At 42.8% G+C, this 18,802-nt stretch overlaps 1 protein-coding gene across 1 annotated transcript in view; it reads right to left on the bottom strand.

The window, feature by feature from the left end:
- The window catches only part of LOC138288161 (arylsulfatase A-like), a 480,219-nt gene that overhangs the window by 298,337 nt on the left and 163,080 nt on the right, over positions 1–18,802 (bottom strand). The gene's annotated exons all lie outside the window — the stretch shown is intronic.

The following is an 18,802-nucleotide window of genomic DNA, read 5'->3' on the forward strand; positions in this document are numbered from 1 at the left end:
AGCTGAAGGGGCAGGGAGTGGCTTTAAATGGATTGAAGAGGCCCGAGACGGCTTCAGGATTTCGCTGCCTCAGAATTCCGTGTTCGCACATTTAATTGCAGCCATTTAATTGCAGCAGCCGCGTGTTTAAGAAGAGGGCTTTGAGCACCGGCACGTTTTTATTTACAAATTAAGTGCTGGTGTTATTATACAGTAAGTAGCTGCCCTTTGCAGGTCTTATCACATGAGCCAGACCTAACCTTTAGGTATAGCAGCTTGAGGATAATGACTGCGGGTCTGCAAGAAAATACTCTGGGCCTGATTTATATCTTATCAGAGGCTGACGGACCATCAAATAACGAAGGTCCATCCACCGTCGGAACCAGACCACCGCCTGACCTATATGCACTTCCATTGCATGCTGACTCCTCCATTGATGAAGTAAAAAGCCAAAAAGCAACAGATAGCTCGATAAAAGTCACAACTCTGCCCGCACAATCACGGTATTGCTTTCATTCCGCATTACCATGGTGAACAGATCTCTACACCTGGGCTAGTGTAAGGAGGGATAAAAGAGGAAAAGCAATGAACATGCTGCTGGGAGGTGACGCACAGGGGCGGCTCCTTCGCTAAGGCGAAGGAGCATCACCCCACTGGCTGTGCCAAAAGCAGAAAAATAAAACAATAGTTTTCTGCTTCTGGCACAGGAGTGCAGGGAGGGGCAGGGTTGGGCCACAGGAGGAGAGGAATGTGCACTAAGTGCATGTGTGTGTTTTGCCAGCAGACTGAGGCTGGCCGAACACAGATGCGCACTTAGGTTTCTCCAACTTGGCTGCATACACAGCCGGGCTAGAGAAACTGCACAGACCTCTGGCTTGTGTCTGAGCCACTCAGAACAATCCTGACGCTGCTTAAATACTATTTATAGCATGTAAGCAGCTCAGAATTGCTGGGATGCCTGTGCTGATGTCCAAGCAGTGAATGCTGGGACACCAGAAGAGGATGGAGGCGGCAGGTGGATTGCTGGGATGCCTGTGCTGATGTCCAAGCAGTGAATGCTGGGACACCAGATGAGGATGGAGGCGGCAGGTGGCGGTGGCGACGGAAAGAGGTAAGTTTTTTTTATTTATTTTTTTATTCCTGCCCCCCCAAAACGTCCCCTCACCCGTCCCACTCCTCCCCTTGAGATTTGCAGCGGCTGGTGCGGCACATCTCCTTGTTGATCACAATGACTACCCACCATGTTGGCGCCATCGTAGGATGTGCGTACCTATAAATGTATGTAATAAGAGCAACACACAGTACTGTGATTGTCAAGAAGCAGTGTTATTTTGGTAAATCTTCACCAGAACATGTAACATAAAAAGCTCATTATTGTTATCTACCTGTCCTGAGGAAAACAGTAATGTCCAAAGTAATTTAAATTTAAATGTAGTATAGATATATGCCAAGACACAATGACAATATCAGATGTACTCAAAACCATGTTTGTGGTGTCATTGTTTTTTTTATCAGGAAGGAACTGCATGATAGAAAGCTAGTGTAGCTGGCAACATTATCTTTCCATATTAATAAGAATAAATCTTAAGGAAAACCTAAACATGATAGACTCCTACAATTGTAAGTGCATGTCATACATACATGACCATACATTAGTTCTAAAAATAGCTCTTATAAAATAAAAAAGGTTAAACACCTCTCAATTCATACATAAGGGGTCAGTTCAATATAATATACATATTGTTTTCCATATTTTAAATTACTTGCCCATTCTGAATGCTGAGCAAAATAAAGGCTCACCATCACCTTTCCTGGCATCTCAACATGCCTGTCATTTGTCAGAAATATTTACCCTTTATCAATGTAATCCTAGGGCAAAATATGCTACATTATTTGTGCTAACAACTGTCATGACTCTCACATTGACACTTAAAAGTCCATGATATATTAAAACATGTAGGTATGGCATATCTCTCTGATCTTGCATGTGTCACAAAAACACTTGAAGTGGATACTACAGGATGAGTATTGAAAAGTGGATAATATGCCTGCCCATGCACGATAATATAACTCTAAAGTATACATAAGTAAAAATGGAAGTGTCTTTGGATATTGGGGCCTATAGCAGATAGCATAAAGTTTAAAGTCCTAAATCTTCCAGGGCACCTTACACATTGAATCATATAATTATGGCACCCTTTCTTAAAATGTGTATAAAACATACATATTTGAACACTGAGATGTTTGTACACCATACAAAATACAAATTAGACAGAAAATAAAATTTATTATAAATTGAGATTCCTCTCTCATAGGGTAAGGAAATAAGTACAAACAATTCCAAGGGATAAATGAGAAACAAATACAGCATAGTCTCAAACCAAACTTTCTCCCCATGTTCCCTTATAGGAACCTTGCCTCCAGGGACATATGTGCCTCCATGAATAGGATGGAATCTAGGCACCTCAGGTTACTAATAAGGCAGAGGGGTGGATGTCTTCTTCAAGGGCTTGGGAGTAGTAGGGGTGGTTAGGGAAAGAGTAGGAAGGTTGGATGGGGTGGGTGTAGGAGGTGTGATGGAAGTAGAGGGTGTAGGAGCAGTTGCAGAGGTGGTTGTTATGTAGGTGAATGTGTGCCTGGAGTGCTATGGAGAGGTGTGACTGTGCATTTAGGTGTGTGTTGTGTTGCTTCCTGTAGTGTATGTATACATTGTGATTGTAATGAATGTCTTGGAATAATGGAAGGTGCTGCTTTGGGTCTATTTTTAGTAGTATGTGTTTAGCTGATGCTATTTGTTTCTCTGTGGGTTTGTCCTTTTGTGGTGCATGTGTTGCTGATGTTGGATGCTTGTCTGTGGGTTTGTGTTCGGGTGGTGTTAATTTTGCTAATGTTCTTTGCTTGTCTGTAGGTTTGTTATTTAGTGGTGCACGTGTTGATGATGTTGGGTGCTCGTCTGTGGGTTTGTGCTTGAATAGTGTTAATTTTGCTAACTGTGTTTGCTTGTCTGTGGGTTTGTGGTGTATGTGTTGTTGATGTTGGATGTTTGTCTGTTGGTTTGCTTTTTAGTGGTGTTAATGAATTATGTAATGGTGTGTGTTGTGATAAACGTGTCATTTTGGATGATGTTGTGGTGGGTGTCATAATTTCTGTGAGGGTGGGGGTGGATGTAGTAGCAATGAATGTAGTAGTTGTTGTTATGGTAGTGGTTGTAGGTGTGGTGGTAGCTATGGGTCTGGTGGTATTAGGCGTAGTGTTGGGTGGCATGAAGGTGTTGGGGCCGGCTGTGGTGGTGGTGGTGATGAATGTGGTGGTGATGGTTGTGGGGTTAATGTCCATGTTGTGAGGTTGTTTTAGTATTTACACAGGCTTGTTATTTTAGCTCTGGGCCTGAGGCCTGTGCCCTTTCACCTAGTTACATGTCATTTGTATTCCTCTTTATTATTTCAGCAAAGCTTAATTTTAGTGGAGATGTTTTATTATTTTTATCAGTTGCCCTTCCAAGCATAATTTGTTATTCATTTCTTTGCATGACATTTTCATTCTGTGCTCAACCCAAGGCAGCACACAATAGTTTACCGGGCATTGCTGGTCCAAAGAGTACAATGCCTACCCTAAACAGGAAAATACGTGTTGACATGTCAGGGCAAATCTTAGAACAACAGATTTTTTATTATAAAACACACACTGCCCCACCATATCAAAGGGCATATTCCAGCCAGCCATCTTATACTCCACGTGGTCAATGCAATTTCTGCTGAAACTCTGCGTCTTCTCTCCATACATGTGTGAGTAGTCCCACCAGACTAACAGACCACTTCTCTACCTAAAGCCCAGTATGAGGATTGGGTTTCCTTCCAGGGGCTAGACGGGCAGATTAGGGTTAACACTCGTATTGCTTTCATGTAGAATCTTAGTAGTGCAGGTATGTATTTTAGATTCACTATTGTGACAGTAGAGGGGGTCTTTTCCTCTGTTTCACTTTTCTAGTCACTGCAATAATAATGTTGCGTTTCATTATCCTTATAATTGCAATTCATGCCTCTTTGCATGGAACACAGTTGCTTCAATAAAACGCACTTATCCAAATCCTGCTTCTGTTTGTCTTTGCATATATGAGACATGTCTAAGTGAGAGAAAGGGGTAAGATCTGTTCCACCCTAACTTCCCTGAGGAGTCTCAGAGCGACATGCAATAGGCTTCCACAAATCATCTTTACTCTTGGGTACTGTTGAGTTGCTGCTAGCTGGCCAAAAGAGTTAGGCCGGCAGCTGTCATAAGGTGTGGGATCAGACTCAGTCCCCCATGCTCGGTGGTGCTGTTGTCTAAAATCCAGCAGTCTTGTTCCTACAATGAGAGCCCTACGACAGTGTCTTTATGTTTAGGCTTGTGAATTTGTTTATGATGTATTTTATGGCTGCGTGGATGTCTGTGAGTTTGTGCTTGGCAGAGTTTGTGGATGTTAGCGTTGATGTAGTATTGGGTGTAGGGCAAATGGAAGTGGCTGGTGGTTATATAGAGGGGGTAGAGGTGGTTATGGTAGAGGAAGGATCAATAAGAGAAGTGGTTGTTAGGTGGGAGGTAGTGAGGAGTGATTGGGGTCTGAGACATGCCATTCCCCTTTTTATGGCACACACTGCACTATGGATGCCATCCTGCAAGGTAAGTAATTGAGTCTAATGTTGACTGACCTACAGGTGGCAACAGTGCAGTCTACCCAACTGAAATACTGTGCAGCATGTCCAGAACCTCCTCAGACATCACTGCATGATTTACATGGGCAGTAGCAAAGGGGCCTGTGGCAAAGGAGACTTCATCCTTTTTACGGGCTGGGTTTTGGTCAACATACGTGGAAACAGTAGGGAGGGTTTGTATCTTTCTGGTGGTGATGGATGGTGCTGTAGGGGCAGGAGCTGTTGTTGAGCCCACCACCACTTGGGGTGGTTTGAGGTTGAGGCCTCTGCCCGGTCATCCTCCATGGTGCTGAGTCCTTCAGCTTTGATTGTACCCCTTTGGACTCCCAGTGGGCATCTGCTCCCCGACCTTCCTGGCCAACGTCTCCCTCTCTTGTCATGGATGATGATGCTATGTGAATAAAACTCATGATTAGTCTATATGTAGTGGTTGTTAAGTCACAAAACCAGGGACCCCCCCGAGTCACCTATTCCGCCAGCTGTTACATGGCGGCATTTACCACCATGGAACGGCTGGGGACACAGAGTTTCTGCCCGCCGGCCCAGCGGGGGTATGACCATAACATTGCAGCTGACTTCTAGTGGACCCGGAGTCAATGTGGCGGTGCGGCGGGTGCAGCAGCACCCATCGCGCAATCCACTGCCTGTAATTCGGGCAGTGGATTGGGCGATGGGGCTGTGCATGGGGGCCCCTGCACTGCCCATGCCAAGTGCATGGGCAGTGCAGTGGTTCCCAGGGCCCCCCTGAGTCACCCTTTCCGCCAGCTGTTCCATGGTGGTATTTACCGCCATGGAACGGCTGGGAGAAACAGAGTTTCCGCCCGCCGGCCCTGCGGGGGTACGTTCATAACAATGCAGTTGGCTCCTAGTGGAGCTGGTGGCAATGTGGAAGTGCGGCGGGTGCAGCAGCACCTGTCGCGCAATCCACTGCCTGTAACTCGTTCAGGGGTTCCCAGGGCCCCCCCGAGTCACGCATTCCACCAGGTGTTCCATGGCGCTGCCCTGGCGGATTACAACCGCCGGGACCGCCATGGCAGTAGCCTGGCGGTCCCGGGGGTATGGCCGCGGCGAGACCGCCACAGTCATAATGTAGGCTGTAGTACTGCCAGCCTGTTGGCAGTACTACTGCCTCTTTTCCATGGAGGTCAAAGACCGCAGGGGTTGTAATGAGGGCCTATATTTTACAAAAGCACCTCCAACACTTCAGATCCATTGCACCTCACATGATTTGGTATGCATGTGTTTGAACCGTGTCCCTGCCTCTGTAAAAAACAGAAGAGTGTTATATATGTATATATATATAAGCTGTCAGAAAAGTACAAGTCCTTCAGCAAATAGAATACTAGTCACAAGCCTCACATAGTCAATAAAACAGTAGTCCAAAGTGCTCATTCATGCATGTTGCTGCTCAATCACATTTCTGAATGACTAAGGTTTAGCTGGATGCAACACTCATGAAAGGGGCATGTGTAGTACAACTATAACCACGTTTGAGAAATATTCATTTGTTAGCTTCAAGCCTTGCCCTATAACAACTGACAACCAACAGTAAGATATCCCAGATTCATGAAGTATGGGGCTAATGCCTTATGGATTTAGGTAAAATGCCTACCTAGAATGGCTATGTGCTTAAACTGTTAATGTGACGAAAGCAGTCTTCCAGAGTTCACAGCAAATCATAGTAGCAGGCAGTCCTCTGAGAGTCCTTCCACTGGTCCAGGAATGAAGTGAAGAGTGGGTCTGAAGGTCTTATATTTATAGCCTGGTGCCATTCCGCTGGAAGGTTTGAGAAGCTTCTAGAAATGTTCTTTGAAGTGCACAGAAGTTCCTGACTTCTTTGTCCTGGCTCCAAGCTGGATGTAGTGACGATATGGAGTTGTTAGGCCTCTTGCGACAAGGCAGAGCACACCCTATTCAGTTGCAAGTGGGGATGTGCTTAGCTCTGCACTGCATCATGCCAGAAGATGGCCCATTTTGGCACACCTAGTCCCTCTATAGTGTGACTGTCTGGGAGGAGTTCACAAAGTCTAACTGTCAGCAGTACTAAATCATGTGACTCAAGACGGGCTGCAACTGCAAAAGGGATAAGGGCAGGAAAATAGCAACTTTCTATGAGTGGCAATTCCAAAATTGTAATGAAAAATCCAACTTTACTATTAAGGAGGATTTATCACTACGCTTCCATAGATACCAAACATGAAATAGAAACCTGCTCCCATTTGGAAATTACAGCTTATTACATGTAATAAGGAATCCCCAATGTTATCCTATGGGAGGGGTAGGCCTCACGGCAGTGAACATTTTTTTTAGGAGTTTTTCATTATCAGGACATGTAAAACTTAAACGTATGTGTCCAATCTTTTCATTAGCTAAGAGGAGTTTAGGGACTGGGAGAAATTAGAGGTCCAGTGTACAGTCTCCCCAACTATGACAAGCCAAAACAACAGCTTACACTGTTCCAAAATCTAAATTACTCAAACCCGATTAGGGGAGAGCTGGCAGGTCACCTAGGCACACAATTGTTTAGAAGCAAGAGCCCTCACCCACCAATAAGTGGTATTCTTCATCATCGGTTGACAATATATAGTTCAGACTCCCTAATGGAAGGAAGTGCCAAGGTCCAAGTGTGAGTAATGGACAAAAAGCTGTAAGAAAAACAAACAAGCCACCTTATTAAAAGCATTATTTTGTTTTACTTGTCACGCATATCCATATCATATTAATAATCGAACATAGGCAGATCTATGAAATTAAAAAAGAGTTGGATTACTCATTACATTAGAGTTATAATTCCCTTACCTTTTGGTGTGGTGTCTTTTATAGCTGTGTATACTGGGACAATCCCTCATCCGTCAGTATGTCCAACTGATCTGGAGTAGAGTTATGGGTCCTGTCACCAGTACACGTTGCTTTGGTCGCTAGCAGTTCAGGTGGAGCAGCTAACTCTCAGGAGTTCTGACCTGTACCAAAGCTAGGAGGCAAGTAAGAATCCACTGGAAAACATGAATGTCATTGATACTTGTACTTGCGTCAACGGGCATATTCTAAAACCACTGGACATTTTAGAAACAATTAGCCTATGTTAACCAATAGACATACCATATGTTACCCGAGGTTAAATGTACAAGAAGTAGTGTTTATGTTTTTCCAGAGTCAGAGGTGTGGCACTGTAATTTAATAGTCATAATAGTGTAAAAATAATTTGCTGAAAATAAAGTTTTAAGCGCTGTGGAATCATTTGTGATAAAAATTATATTTAAAAAATATTTTATATGTGCAATGGTGACAGTGGATTGTAAACATATACTGTGCTCAGTATAAATTACACTTTGAATGACGGATCTCAAAACAGAAATTAGAAAAAAATGTAATTGCACATCTAACTTTTAGATTTAATTTCACAAATCATTTGTCAGATCTAAAAATTAGGTTTCAATATACATATGCACATGAGTAAGTGTTATTTATGGAACACAGAATGTATGTCAATTGCCCATTGAGAGGACTGTTTGTTGTATGTTAAACACACATGTAGATGACTAATTGGTTAATATTCATGTTTGCTTTTATCTTCATATACCTAGCTTAGCATTATATATTTGTATACAAAATAATGTATGTGATTTGTAATGTCTTAGAACTGCAAAAAAGGTCCTTTTACAAATCTAATTATACAATTTCTCTTTCAAAGAATTTCTCCTATCGCATGCCACGCACTCACCGGGTTCCAACCACGGAGACAACACTGGAGCCGATGCTAGACCTCCAATTTGTCTCAGGAAAACGCTAGATCCAGGGATGGTATTCCTAGATCTAGACAGACTTCCAGACGTGGCAGGGGGAAGAGGCAAAATAATAAGGAGACACTTGCAGTATTGGTGCTGGTCAGCAAAAAAACTAATCTGCTCAGTGACAGAACTGCTGCACTTAACAGGATGTTTCACTTCTGGGACCTTCTGGGCATGCAAAGGTGGATGTTTACTGGACCAGCACCTCTGGTGTCATAAGGACATGATACAATGGGAACAACAAGAAGAGGCAATTACAATTGATACACTAAGATGCCACTAAACAATTTAGAATGCACTGTTTCAATAACCAACACTTACAGGTATCTGCAACAATCACAGCATAAGAGCAGAACAACCAGATTCTTTGATGAGAGTTCCCTGAGACTCACGAGGAAGAACTTGAAATACTGATTGGAGCCTTAGGCCATTCCTGGAATAACTCAGAACACAAGGTGGAGTTATTGGCACTCCCAAAATCTACTCGATACATGGATTGGAGTTGGGGACACTTCCAAGGCATACTCGGAAATAAGGTCACACTCTGTTCATAGGACGGAGTTTGGCAAATCCCCCCAAGGTATGCACAAGGTTAAACACTGAGCTAGGTTTTCACGTGGACCAAGGTTGCAATTACTGACACTTCCAGGATTACGCTCGGTACATAAATTGGAGTTACTAATACTCCCAAGGTATGCTCAGGAAAAAGGTTACAGTCGGAATTAGATTACACTTGGAACAAGACTAAACTAGAACAAGATTGGAGTTATTGGCATTCCCCAGGTTTGCTAGAAAACACAGTATAGAGGTTACAAGGTTCATACAAATATCAATTGTTTTCAAAGAACATTCTTCTCGACACTTCTATTCTATTAAGAAAACACTGGGATAAGTCTCTGGTCTATGAGCAAAAAGAGTTCAAGCACCAAAATAGAAGAGAGGGTCCAAACTAAGGACAAGCAAGGAACACTGGAGGATAAAGTACACAAAAGGAACTGAAGACAAGCCTAGTGTCTTGAAGAGGCGTAATGTTTGGCCCGCTTGCTACTTGGGAGGCACTTGCCTCTATAAGATAAGGTTGTGTAACACCTAGAATTCTAAATACTGGGGTCTTATTATTGGTTATGGTTTTACCCTCAGGCAACTCAATGTGTTCTGGGAATTCAACAGATTGAGCATGCAATGTGCCTTTACCCAATTTGGCAAAAAGAGAATGTTCAGTCTCAGGCTCCGACAGAGCATAAGCCTCACTGTGAGAAATAGTTGTTGCAGTACAGAAGTGTCTTGTATGTTAAGGCTACTCCCTGGAGTTCGAGTCAAGGAATCAAGTGCAATGGCCACACATGCCAAAAGAGATGGACCTCTCAGAGTGTTATCATAGCAATAAGTGCGACACCAATAAGATTCAAAAGTGACAGGATGGAGAGACTAGTCAATGATAGGGTTATGCAGCTGAAGCCAACAACTTCCAATATAACACCAAATGTTGGTATGGTAATGAGATCAAAGGTCAAGGTCTCTGTGTGCCCTTTCTCACATACTAACAGTAGTGGTGCACTGGGAATCAACACAGAAAAAAGCTCTAAGCCTCCTACCTTTCTACCCTGCTCAGGCACACTCTTAGTGACTAGTGACACTTGTAATGAACTGGCCATGGTTAGATCCAGAAAATTCCCTGTGGCCCCAGAATCAACAAGCATAGATCACCTCTGTCTATGTTGAGGTGAAATGATCAACATAACTGGCGTCATTATAGGTTGTAGAACCTTATGTGAGGTAGCAGACACTTAAAAGGGGTTTGTTTCAAGCATTGTGTCCAAATGACAGACCTCTATGTCAGTTGGGCACTCAAGTTATTTTGATAACATGTCCGATGTCAAGGTGCAAACCTTTTGAATACCCCTTGGTTTGGCAGTACAATCTTGTGTAGAATGCTGTGCTCCACCACAATAGAGACAGAATTAAAATGTTTGCCTTCATTCCATTATCCTGTAGTCAAACCTGACAACTGAGTTAATAAACTGGGCATAGTCTGAGGGTAGTTTTACGAGGTGTGTCAAGGAAATCTTTAATTCATTTCTCAATCCCTTATAAAAGGGAGATGTCTTAGCTGCAACAGACCACTGGAATTCCATAACCAGTTTACCGAAAGCAGTACTGTAGACAATTAGGTTTTTACTGCTCTGACAATGATTTAGCAACTCAACATCAGTGGTCTGAGCAACTGTGTGCATATCCAGATGAAGAAACCGTCTCTTTAAACTTTCTACTTCCATGTGCAGTCAGGCCATTATGTACAATGGGTAGTTCAATCAATTTGACAGCCCTGAAGGGCATGGTCAAGCTCATTCTAACAATGTCTGAGGGACTTACCCCAAAGTTGCAAAGAACCTGCAGCTGACACAGACACCCAGGGTGCATTAATTGTGTGACAATTTCCACAAGGCATTATGTGCAGGTCCACAGACAGTGAGGCCGGGGTGGTAGCTGTGAAGTGAACATAATTAACACTTCTGGTAGAGAAAGCATTCACTAGATTTCTTAATTCACCAGAGTGGACTACAGGCTGCTCTTCCACTAAAAACTTCAGAATATTTCTTGGACGGGGTCTGGACCTGGCCCAGAACACACATATGAACAACCATGTCATCCGATCAGTGCAAAGTGTGAGGCTTGTCCTTCTGTCACGCACTCACCTGGTTCCAACCAGAGCGATGCTGTACCTACACTCCCTCTCAGGAAGACGTTAGATATGGGAATGCTATTCCTAAATCTAGGCAGGCATCCAGAGGGGGAAGGAGGGAAGACTCAAAATAATAAAAAGACACTGGTGGTACTGGTGCTGATCAGTGACAGAACTGCTGTGCTTAACAGTATGTGTCACTTCTGGAACGTTCTGGACATGTGAAGGTCCATGTTTAGAGGACCAGCACCTTTAGTATTGTGAGAACATGATACAATGGGAACAACAAGAAGAGGCAATTACCATTGATACACTAACAAACCTCTAAAAAAATTACAATGTACTGTTTTAATAATGAATATTTACAGGTTTCTGCAACAATCACAGCATAAGAGCAGACTAGTCATATTCTTGGCCAAGAGTTTCCTGAGATTCATGAGGAAATATTTGAAATACTGATGGTAGCTCAGAACACAGATTGTGGTTGCTGGAAATTCCAAGATATACTTCATACATGGATTGGAGTCAGGGACACTCCCAAAGCATACTCAGAAACAAGGTCACACTCGGTGCAAAGGTTGGAGTTTAGCAAAAATCCCCAAGGTATGCATAGAGGTTACACACAGAACCAGGTTTCATTCTGAGCAAGGTTAGAGTTACTGCACTCCCGGGGATTACAATCGGTAAAAATCTTGGAGTCACTAACACTCCCAAGGTATGGTTAGAAACAAGGTTACACTCTGAATTAGTTTTCACTTGGAACAAGATTGGACTTATTGGCACTCAAAAGATTTGCTACAAAACACCGTATGGAGTCTGCAGGGTTCATACAAATATCAATCACTTTGAAAGAACATTCTTCACAGGACCAGAGTAAGGACAAGCAAGGAGTGCTGGAGGATAAAGTAAACAGAAGGAAAAGAAGACAAGTCAAGTGTCTTGAGGAGGCAGAATGTCATGCCTGCTTTCTACTAAAAGGATAAGTGCACACTGCCCTGAATGGAAGGTACTTAGCCTTGTTTAGTACTTTAACTGGAACCCAAAGACAGCATGAGGCTCAGTGCAAGAAGCTCAAGAGGAGGCAGAATCGTAGCTCAAGGAGGAATACACTGCAAGTGTTGCAAAAGCCAAGATTATGAGGTCATTGCGAAGGCCTGCAGTACTAGAACACTGGAAGTTCCAGGTGACTCGATGTTGAGTACAAGGAAGAAGCTTGCATAGGACTGGAGTGCCGAAGATCCAGGTGACTTTGGAGAAGAGTGCAGGGACATTGCATGCACGGGAAGTGAAGCTGAAGATCCTTGCAACTCAGGGGGTGAGTGCAGGGATGTTGATTAAACAGTACTGGAACAGGAATGAGGCCAAGCCCTAATGCAACTTCAGAGGGGGTATTTATACAAGAAGGCTAGAAGGTGCCAGAAGGGCACGTGTGCCTCATGAAAGCATGGAATATTTCAATCAACCTAGGGGGAAGATCATGAGTTACGTTCAACAGATATGAGGCCTCTCAGGAGGCAGGTGCAAACAGTAGTTGGTAACAATTAGCAAGTACAACAGAACCCCAAACACATGATGGTTCAAGTCAATAGGCCACAATGGATTATATAACCATCCTAAATAGACGTTATATCAACAGGTGCATAACAGACCAAACCTGCATAGTAACAGAACAGAAGGGTCAATGGTTCAGACTTCCATGGAGGGAAATCATGGAGGGCTCAAGACTGGAAGGCACCCTAAGGGAAGTATGACTGGGAGATCTTGGGACAGGGAGGCACCACAAGGAAAGGATGGCAGGAGCCCGGTGGCAATTAACACCCAACGCACGTAGAGCACAAGATGGAGTTGTGACACCACAAGACAAGCCTGCAAGGGAGCATAGAAGGAAACCTAGGATGTTCCATCTTTTCCAAGACATTGTCTTGATACAAGAAAGAGAATGCATAAAAAATACCGCCTAAACAGATAGACAATAGTGGATCTAACCCATAAACTTGACCAAAAACTTCAGCCACTTAACTAAAATCTAACTGCCATACCACTTATTGTGAAAACCATATCAGCCCTCCATTTTGCGGCCTCTCGATTGTTCCAGCACTCCGTAGGTGATTGCAGTAGGATGTTCCAAATTACTTTTAGTGGTGTTCTCCGAAATGATGCTGAGACACCATAACAGTTTCAGTTGATTTCCATGGACTGGCAAGGAATTAACCAATCTGAAAGGAAAGTTTTATGATTTCAGTGGCATTCTTCATGCCATAGGTGTCTTTGATGGGTCCCACATTGTCCTGATGCCACCACACAAGAGAGAACAGGTGTATGGCAACAGGAAAAACTTCTGTTCCAGCAATGTTCATATGGTGTGTCTACCTGATTTATACATCTCTATGGTGTGTGTACCGCTCCACGGATCCATCCATGATTCTTTTGTACAACGCAATAGCAGCATACAGCAGCAAATAGCCCAACTTGGAAATGTAAGGGCCTGGCTTCTTGGTAAGTGTGATATGTATACATCTCATTTCTTAGTTCATTAAACTATACTGTAGATTAAATATGCTTTTTAAAGTATTATAGGACACTTAGCCTATTATAGGAGACCATGGTTGCTACTCAGAAATCAAACAACGTTAGGCCCACATCAATAAGGCACGTTAGAACTTTTCAACCTGTGCAGCTACTCTACATACCTGAGAAAATGTGCAAGATAACAATGCTCTGTTGTATACTGCACAACCCTGACCCGCGATGAAATATTCCTTTGATCCAGGATAGTGACTACATTGAGGAGGCCCAGGGTGAGATTGAAATATTGCCAAATGAAAGTGACAGTGGTGAAGAAGATGGAAATGATTTATGCCGAGAAGTCACTGACAACTTCTACTCATAACACCAAATAACACTAAACCAACATGTGCGCACATATTACTGTTTAGAGCTACAGATGGTAGACTCCTAAATTTGTTGTGGTTTATAGAGCGTAGGCCATAATCTTATAATGACAATGTTTATGATTGTGATGAGTACATGGGTGGATTTTTCTCCTAGAAACTTATCATGTCAGTGCTTGATTAAGCACAGGAACAAATAATGTCATTTTGCATCTACCTACTGTTTTGAATAACATTAACTTATTAATATTTACATTCTTGTATAGGTGAACATATACTGTCATTTTATTTAGTACAAGAGAATTATTGGTGACCACGGAAATCAGTAAGGTAGCATACTCTACTTGGATTTTCTACATTTCCAGTATTATTTAACTAGCATTGCTTATAAGTATTTAAACCTGTAAGATAGTTTGTCTCTTCCTATTAATTACGAATGTACCACTGTTTGAAAAATGGTCTGTGTGCTTTTTGTAGTAGTTGAGATTTCACCATTATTATTTTAGACATAAATATGCATGATGGTCATGGTCATCCAGATATAGGATAGAAGGTAAGATGTTTACTTACACAACACAATTTCAGACCACACAAAGAAGTTTATAAGACGTACTGCGACAATAGTAGTGTTTTATATATATATATATATATATATATATATATATATATATATATATATATATATATATATATATATATATATATCTGATACACAAAACAATACACAGAGTTTACAGTCATGGTGTGTGAGAAGGAAATTGTAAGATTTGCTTTCTCCCGAGTCAATATTGTGACTGCACAGGAGGACGTTATCTGTGCCTCTTGGTGGTGGTTCTCTTGTGATCATCTGCCACTGGTCTTGATGAACGTCCCCTCCTCAGAGTGAAGTGTGGCTCAGCAGTTGCAGGGATGTCAGGTGTCTCCTGTATTTGCAGGGACATCCTCTCTGTGAACGGAGGTGGTGTGTGGTCCACTGATGGTCTGGATCCACAGGCAGGTGTAATGTTGTCACACATAGCCCTGCATATGTCCCTGAATTTATCCTGTACCACCCCGGAAAAGGAGCACATTACAGATATATGTCTTTCAAGAAGGCCATTTTGCTCCCTCTGCAACTGCCTAATGTCGCTCAGTTCATCCTTGGCATTTATGAGAGGTTCTATAACCTGGCCTTTCTGCTCTTCATGCTGGGAGGTGGATCAAATGATATTCTGGCCCATAGTTTACCTGAAACTATGGGCACGAGTTGCCTCACTCTTTTGTATTTATGTTGGTTCCACCCTACTCACACTGCCCTGTGGCCTTAAGCCAAAGGGCAACATCCCTTGGGTCCTGGCTCACTCTCAAATGTAGTTATACCAGTGGACAAAGACAAAACAGGGGCCAGGGCTGGGGTGCACACTAACAATGTTAAGGTTGCAGATTGACCATATGGAATAGTGACTACTAATTAATGTTTCTGAGAGAGAGACCCTACAATGGTTGTAGATGGTATGGTGAGCAGAGTGAGACTCGTCTAAGCTGCATCCCCAGATACATCAGATGGACCAGGCTGTTCCTCATCCAAATCAGGACCAGCAGGAGTGCACCCTGTGTTACTGTGGTAGTAGTTGGTGGACTGGCTTCAGGATCCTCTGATGTTGGAACTGTTTCTAAAGTAGGAAATTGCTTGATCATTGCTAGTATATCTATGTGTGATAGCATGATATTGCTACTAAATATTACAATTTGTAAAATCATTAGGCTTACTGACAAACCTTTGACCAGGACATTGCTTCAAATGTAAATTAGTTCAATATTTATGGTTATGTGTTTGTTTCAAAATTTCCTGTAAACTTCTAATTTCTTACACAGACTCTAAATTAAAAACAAGTATGAAGTAGTGGCATGTTTCTTTTTTGACAACGTCACAATTATCTGTCATGTCCAATCAGTGATATGGAGAGTTTTCAAATTTTGAGAGCTCTTTCTGAAACAGTATTAGCATTTTTTGTATTATTATGTACATCAGACATTTAAGTCATTATCCTTTAACAATGCATGAGACCACAATTACACAGCAAATAGAATACTTCCACATGGTATTAAAGTTATAGGCACTATAGGCCCACTGGTAGCCTTACAGTTGCCAGAGCTCAAAAATCATGAGTGACACCAAAAGGAAAAGTTACCCATCAGAATGTCTCTGTGTGTTGCGGAGTATGAACATGCATTATCTCAAGATATAAACTTCTTGTTTCCTATGTTCTAAGTTCAAGTTTGCCTATGATGATAGTGAAACATGACTTGAAAGTATGGGAGTTGTAGTAATTAGCCACTAAAAGTGTAGCTGTTGTTGATTGCTGCACCAACGGATGACTTCATATATTTTCAATATCACCTAATTGATAAATCGAGAGTACACATACAGGCTGCTAGAGCTGGGCCACAACATGTCAAGAGGGACACTAAAGTGTATGTGTGAAACAGCGCTGCTGGCACACTATTAGCTTTCTATGTCCAGGCCATTGGTAAATCCAGTACATTTATTCAGAGTCTAAAATGGATACTTGTTTGTTCAAATTAGGTCATAGGTACTGTCATCATCACAGCAGACAAATACACAAGCACTCTAGATGTGAGTAGCAAAGGCACAGCTTACTTGTTTTTAAGGGGCTATGCTTACCAGGTTCTGTGGACTTGATGAAGAAGGTGAAACCATGTGAGAGACTGTTAATAAAGATTTGACTACAAGAGGTGTATGGTGACTTATCTATTTTAAAGATAAATATAATATTGTTCTTACAGACAGCTATAATGTGTAGAAGATATGTACAAAATAGTGGATAAGCTCTATAGTAGTTTGTGTATGTTCATGTTAAATACTAGGCCATACAATGGTTACTTGTTAGACGAATGTCTGAAACAATACGTATAAACCACATTATCATGCCACTATGTACTACATGTTACAAATACAAAGGGTGTGGTCATTTTCATAGCAACATTGCCGTTTATTAAAGTAGAGTGGCACTCACAGTGTGGTGATATTAGTATATATATGGGCCTTTTAACATTTATTATGTTTAATTCAGGACTTTCAAGTCAGAAGACATATTTGACACTGATTTCAAGAGTATTTACAATTTACAAATTAGTTACTGTGTACTGTAGTGTGCTTTGACTTAGCTGTCTCCACTCCACCTGGGATTCCAGCAAAGCCTTCAGTGTACAGGATCCCTTACACCTTTTCCTCCCATGGCGAGAAGTGCATAGGCCTGGGAGAACCACCACCAGTCTGCTGGGCTGTGAGGTGGGCTTTGGAAGCCGGAGATCTGGCCTTCCCCCGCGGATCGTTCCAGTGCTTCCTAATTTCCTCCTGTGACTGTCTGATGTTAAACACAGCATTGCTCTTGAGACAATTCTACACTGCATTTCCCTTTTCTTAGTAACATTTGGCATTTGCACAAGTCATCCAAACAATTGGGGTCCTACTCTAACGATTTCATCCACCATGACTGTCAATACTGTGTCTGTAGATCTGGGGTTTCTTTTCCTAGCTATAGTTGAAAATAAGGAAAAATATGGTAGTTTAAAAAAGGGAAGAAAATAGATGATATCAAGGGAAGACATTAAAAAATATAGCAAAAGGTAAATCTAATGATCTGTCGACAGAACGACTGCCTTTGCTCCGAAGTAGCCAGCAGTAGATTAAGGATGATGGTATAGCATGAGGTGTGGTGTAGGGTGTACTTATCAGGTGTGATTAGTTAGGACATTATTATCAGGTATGCAAGTTCAGCAGCTGATGCAAAGCTGTACCATGAAAATTCCATTCTGTGATTTATTTCCTCCAGCTTACACCGGCACGAGCCCACTATGCTGCCAGTAATATAAAAAAAATTGCAGATGGAATCCTGCAACACCAATGCCATTGAAGTGTTATACACCAGCAGAGGATGATTTGCCACATGAGAGGTAGTCCCACTAGGGTGATGGATCTCCCTCCTATATGGCTGATAGCAGTTTCACCACTCTATATATAAATCAGGTGGGATGTATGAATTAAACCTCCTTTAAGATGGATGGATGGCCGGATCCCAAGATACAAATCCGCCCCTACAGTATACTGCTTCTGGACAGGGATGTGAGAACTAACTCTTAACTCTTTAGATATAGGGACAGATTTTCCAGACTCCGTTTTGATGGTATGGTAATGGACATTTCTATGTCTGGCTTGCTGATTTGCGAATGGTATCTGCTGAATACATCCTGTAGATGCAGCAAACAACTCTCCCAAATCTGGCAGCAAGTGTAGCAACACAACATGATGAAAATTACTATGGGCCTCATTATGACCCTGGCGGGCGGCGGAGGCCGCCCGCCAGGATCCCGCCCTCCAAATTACCGCGCCGCGGTCAAAAGACCGCGGCGGGTATTACGAGTTTTCCCCTGGGCTGGCGGGCGGTTCCAGTTAAACCGCCCGCCAGCCCAGGGGAAAACGACCTTCCCACGAGGATGCCGGCTCGTAATCGAGCCGGCGGAGTGGGAAGGTGCGACGGGTGCTGCTGCACCCGTCGCGTATTTCACTGTCTGCAAGGCAGACAGTGAAATACATTTTGGGGCCCTCTTACGGGGGCCCATGCCGTGCCCATGCCATTGGCATGGGCACGGCAGGGGCCCCCAGGGGCCCCGCGACCCCCCCTACCGCCATCCTGTTCATGGCGGCTTTCCCGCCATGAACTGGATGGCGGTAGGGGGGGTCAGAATCCTCATGGCTGCGGAGCGCGC

The sequence above is a fragment of the Pleurodeles waltl genome, chromosome 4_1 (assembly GCF_031143425.1).
Source record: "Pleurodeles waltl isolate 20211129_DDA chromosome 4_1, aPleWal1.hap1.20221129, whole genome shotgun sequence".
In the NCBI taxonomy this organism is placed as follows: Eukaryota; Metazoa; Chordata; class Amphibia; order Caudata; family Salamandridae; genus Pleurodeles; species Pleurodeles waltl.